This window comes from Dreissena polymorpha, chromosome 16 (genome assembly GCF_020536995.1).
Source record: "Dreissena polymorpha isolate Duluth1 chromosome 16, UMN_Dpol_1.0, whole genome shotgun sequence".
Classification (NCBI taxonomy): domain Eukaryota; kingdom Metazoa; phylum Mollusca; class Bivalvia; order Myida; family Dreissenidae; genus Dreissena; species Dreissena polymorpha.
Genome location: NC_068370.1, coordinates 38,685,239 through 38,691,449, shown reverse-complemented (window position 1 = coordinate 38,691,449; position 6,211 = coordinate 38,685,239).

Here is a 6,211-nt window from a genome sequence, read left to right as displayed (position 1 = left end):
GTGCCTCCACCCCACAACCACTATATTAAATAAAACAATTATTTGAATATTAATACAAATATTTTCAACAGCTGGCCTAGGCGAGTTGAGCAAACGCTCGCTATTGCGCCGATAATCCTTTCTTTCGAGTTCGCAATTTTATCTACGTTTAATCATAATTGCACATTGATTTAATCAAATGTGTTTTTGGAAAAAATAACTCAATTTTAAAACACACACAGACACAAAACAACATTTGGATTAATTCAACCATTTTGCGTTTTCAGGGCCGTTGTCATCGCTAGGCCTATCCGTCACAAGGTAGACCATCTCCATAACTTTATAACTTTATTTTGCTGTGGTTAATAAAAAACTTTTTTTTTAATAAAAAGGCGTCTTGTTTGCGATGTAACATCAATATGCATACCTTTAACTAATTTATGCCTAGTGGACTCTCCCATCCTCCTAAATTCGATTAATTTATGTCCAAACTTAGGGATGTCTAGTATATTTATTTCTATATTTAGAATACTACTTACAGAAATTGCTTTAAGCAAACAGCGCAGACCCTGATGAGACGCTGCATCATGCGGCGTCTCATCTGGGTCAACGCTGTTTGCAAAGGCCTTTTTCGAGACGCTAGGAATAAATGGGTTTAATGCAAAACTTGAAACATTTTTCTCACCGAATGCACGTGGCTGGTCTCAGTTTAAACGCCATCACGTGGTCGGTGTCCTTGTTGAGTTTTAATGTAAACGCTTGCTGGAACCTCTTACCATCGGGTTTCATGTGAATCGGTGTTGCGCCATCAACTTTGAAAATCCGTATTGTCAAATTGAGATTGGGAATCATGGTAAATTTATGACTAAAATAATGAAAATTATGTGAAATAGAAACGCATTAGCTTATCACATAACGTTTTTCTTCGGATTAGTATGTAGTCGTATTGAACACGTTTTTATTCTGATTAGCATGTAGTCGTATTGAACACGATTAATTTATGGTTATTAAAGTTGTTTTTGCATGTTTGTTTTCCAGCAAATTTACATTATGTTCAGTTTTGTGATATGTTGTTGCTGTTTGTGTGTTTTCAACACATTACGTTTCACATTATAATATGACACAAAGTATATATTAAGTTATGCAAGACAAAGGAATTTGCACTTGGTCAATAGTATAAGGCTGCAATTATCTTCCTACAGTTAAACACATTTACTAAACAAAAAATGAAAATAATTCCACAAAAAAACTAGCGTAGCTATCTAATTAAGCTCCATCACGAAATATATGCATTGTACTGTCACGGCGAGTTTATTTGAAAAAGCACCGCTTCTCGCTCAATTTGTTTAAGCATTACGCGAATAACTTCACTCCCATTTTTGAACTCTTCTTTGTGTTAAAGTACATACTTCAGTTCTTGAATGCCTGTCCACAAGTCAAACGTTAACCATTTATTTATGACACTACATTAATTCTATTAACCCTTGTCCAAAAGTCGTTGGGTCAACATTAATTCAGTGTGTTATTAATCATGACACATGCTCTTCTGATCACACTATTTTGATGTTTCAAAAGTTCATTCGCTAAACGTGTGTTGTACAATGTGCATCGGCCTGCTTCATGAGAAGTGTGTAGCCCACAGCTTAACCCATTTATAACTAGCGTCTTGAAAAAATGCCTTGGCAAACAGCGTAGACCCAGATAAGACGCCGCATGATGCGGCGTCTCATCTTGGTCTGCGCTGTTTGCTTAAAGGAATTTCTGTAAGAAATATTCTAAATATAGAAATAAATATACTAGACATCCCTAATTTTGGAAATAAATTGATCCAATTTAGAAGGATGAGAAAGTCCACTAGGCATAAATGGGTTAACGATGCATTACAATATTCAATCAGCTCCAGAACGTTTGTATGTTCTAGCCGATATAAATCACAATTAAAATATAATATTATTAGTAAGTGTTTCCGTTTATTTTTCTTGTCTAAAAAATCCGTACAGTCTCAAATTCCTAGCATGATAAGGATGTAACTGTGTTTTCATGAATATTATCGCTGATTTTTAGACCTATAATATGTACCTTTTCTTACGTGCAAATGACAAGCGCTGATAACCATTTTTTCCGATGGATACGTTATAAAGTACGCCTTATGCTTGAACATTAAAACGAAAGTTGAATTCGCTGAACAAAACGACTGCGTGCAGTTGTATTGTCCCCCATATTTATGCTGAAAGAAATTCAAATAAGGAGTATTTGTGTAAAACCTAGATTTCCAAATGCATGCCTCTTAAACAACTATCACAGCAGAGTTATACAATAAATCTACAGTTTTCTACAGATATGTTCTTGATATGTGTGAAATATCCGCAAAATATTTACTACGTAATTTTTAATGTGTTAAAGACAACGAAATCACAATTTCTTCTGTTTGTTTGCTTGCAAATAAAACATTCTTACTTCAGCATATCAACTGTTCATCCTTTCGTGATGTTGTCAAAGTGCAACCATGGAATATATTTCGTTAAAAACAACAAAAAACACATGTACATTATTCTACAATAATTGAAAACATATGTTTTAGTACTTTATACCGAACGGTGTGGTATTTAAAGCACACACTATGATATATGTGACGTTATTTACAGGAATAACGGAATGGGCACCTGGTATATTATTTGCCATTACAGTTTCGGGCACTGTGTTTGGGAATTATTTTTTTCTTATCTATTTTTTGAACACCTTCATAGTATTTTGTGTGTGTACGTTTCCGATAATTTAGACTAACAACGGTGTTTGCATTTCACTTAACAAATATATAAGATTCTGACAGGTGTGACATATTCGGGAAAAAAAAACAACAACACGCAATTCAAACAATATTTTTTTTCTGGGAGGGGGGTCGGAGGGGGGGGGGGGGGGCCGATAGGGGGGTATAGTGTGAGGGTGTGGTCATTTATTAGATGATCTTTCAAAATAAGAAACAAGAGGGCATGAAAGGCCCAAAGTCGCTCACCTGAAATTCAAAGGAACTGATCTGTTCTGTGCAGCCCAAGATGTCATTAAAACAAATGTTCTAACCAACTTTCATGACTAGTGAACACCCTGGCAGCAACGTTTTTCAATAGACCAGAACCATTTTCAAACACATCCCAGATATCATTTAAACAAATATTCTGACAAAGTTTCATGAAGATTCATGAAGCCATATAAGGACAAATAACCTGCCCCCTGGTGGCCATGTTTTTCAAGCAACTGGAACCATTTTTTATCTTTTCAGAGATATCATTATGGCAAATCTTCTGACCAAGTTTCATGATGATCGGAATATAAATATGGCTTCTAGAGTGTTAACAAAGTTTTACTATAGCTATATGAGGAAAAATGCCACGACCCCTTGGCGGCCATGTTTTTCCACCAACCGGAACCATTTTCGAACTCATCCAAGATATCATTTGGACAAATTGTCTGGCCTAGTTTTATGATGGTCGGACAATAAATGTGGCCTCTAGAGTGTTAATAAGGTTTAACTAAAGCAATATATATCCATATTGGGAAAAGTGCCCCGCCCCCTGTTGGCCATGTTTTTAAAGCAACTGAAACCATTATCGAACTCATCCAAGATATTATTGGGACACATCTTCTGCTTCTGACCAAGTTTTATGAAGATCTGAAAATAAATGTGGCCTCTAGAGTGTTAAAAAGGTTTTACTAAAGCCATATAAGGAAAAATGCCCCGCCCCCTGGCCCCATCGTTTGTTTACATTTTTTCACAAGAAGTTACTCTTGTCTGCAATGCCCGGGGGGGGGGGTGTATCTTCCCAAATTTTAGGGTGGTGGTGTCCCGCCGAGACTTCCAAAATGTGACCCATTTTTATACCGGAACTCTGATAAAGTAGACACATTTTGATACAAGATTTTTTTAAAGCATGCCCATTTGTATACGATACAATTGAGAACGTGGACCCATTTCAATACAAGAATTTTGATAAACTGAACCCATTTAAATACTAGAATTTGATAAAGTGGACACAGTCAAGTTTCTGCATCTTTCCCGTTACTGAAATTTACTGTTTGATACCAATTTATACACAAGAATGACATTTATCATACCCATTTTGATACTGATACTTTCAAAGCTACATGCATGTATATACAGTCAATCAATTTCTGATTTCAATACCCATATCTTTACTTAGATGTTCAAAACCGTACCCATATCTATAATTTCAGTCGAAAAACGTCCACCATAAAATCGACACACCCCTATATACCCGTATATAGGAAGTTGCCCCCCGCCCCCCAGTTATTCCCCCCGGCTGCAATGTCAGTTTTAAGGCTATTTATAGATATGCAAATCTTGAAATTGGAATAGCCAATCAGAATACACGGCTCAACATGAAAACATTTTCAAGATGGCAGTTTGACACTTTCAAGACAATCGATTATTTACATGTATTATTATTACTGATGATAAACTTTTGGGGAAAAAGCAACAAATATAAAGAACAAAGGCTAATAATTATGTTTATAATGACTCATTGTCTTAAATGTATATAATATTTGTGATGTAACCACTTTATGAAAATTACCCACGACTCAACCAGCATATAGCATACTAATAGTAGAAGTAGTAGTATGCGATGTCTGAAAATAAAACATTGAAGGCACGCATTTGTTTTGTGTTAATGTATCGCCAAGGCTAGCGCTCCCGGCGTTATAAGCCTCGCAACATAAACTTCTCTGTATTCACGCTAACCTAGTATTTTCTATATCTTTCATTTTCGAGGCAAGAACAGGAGATGGTGACGGATCTCCACACTCTTGTGATCACGATCTCTTTTGTCTAGAATAATCTTCATATAGAGCAAACTTTTAAAATGTCAGCAATGTGCTTCTTTTTAATAATACATATTTTAATACACAAATCTATACCACTGGAATAAAGTATGCGTAAAAAAAAATTCATTCACGTCTTACATTATCATAGCAGTAACAGATAAGAATGTGCATATTTATGATATCATTACGCAAATCATATCTGATTTGGGAAACATTTATTTAATGAAAAATAAACATATTCAACAACATCTCTCCCTTTCTTTTCATTTTCTTCTATACGTTGCTTCACCTATTAGATAATATTAATATATAATATAAATATCTATAAGATTAATAGATCTTGCTTACAGAAAAAAAGTTCTTATTTTAAATGAACATTTATGAAAGACATAATAAAATATGAACATCTATCCTAATGCAGCCCTCGTAATTATTTTTCAGATAAAATATTATTATTCTTTCAACGTTTACATATTACACTGCAAAGAATAAAATACCTCAGCACATTGTTTCCAACCACCGACTGGCCTATTTTCGAATGTTGTGTCTGTGTTTTAATGTCCTGAAAGTTACTAAACGACGCTGTGTTTACTGTAAACCCACACTAAGTTTGGTGGCTCCATTTCAGAACATGTCATTTTAGTATATTACCTACTTCATACAAGGTTGAAAATATATATACGACATATTTTGAATGTGCTTGAAGCAGACATTGCTGTTTGCAACAATTATGTAATACACAAGGTGTCAAGTTAGTAGGCGGAGTAAGTAAATAATAACACCTAGTAAAAAACATAAGATTCCCTTTATATCAATATCAATCATGATATTCGAGTTCTAGAAGTAATGTTTTTAATTAAAAAAACAGAGCAAGTTATGTTTTTCTTTAGTTTAAACTTATTTATTCATTTCGTAATCATACAATTCAATACATTGTTGCAAAGTATAAATTCAAGGATAAGAAAACAAGCGTAAAGCTTATATTAATTCTTTTCCATGGTGGCATTGACTCGTATATGTTTTGCATTTAGGCGGCCACAAGAACATGGATGCGCTCACGTAAATGTTAGGATTGTGATTGGATCGCATTCAAAGTTAAGACGGAATCATGGTAGTGTGGATATATATCATACAAACGAAATGGATAATTGATTAAGAAGGTACTGAGGCGTAGTGTCACAGAGGCCCCTACTAGGGTCGGGTCAACATCCTCGGTAGCATCGTTCTACGAGTCAAATCGTTTAGTTGCTTCAATAAACTGCTGGACACGAATAAATAATATAGTGTTCTCCTGATAGGTCAGATATTCGTCACCATTTAGTAGGTTATTTACGGTTGTTGCGCATGGAAGATTAGTAACACAATGTTGTCGTATGTGCTGATATATTGGACA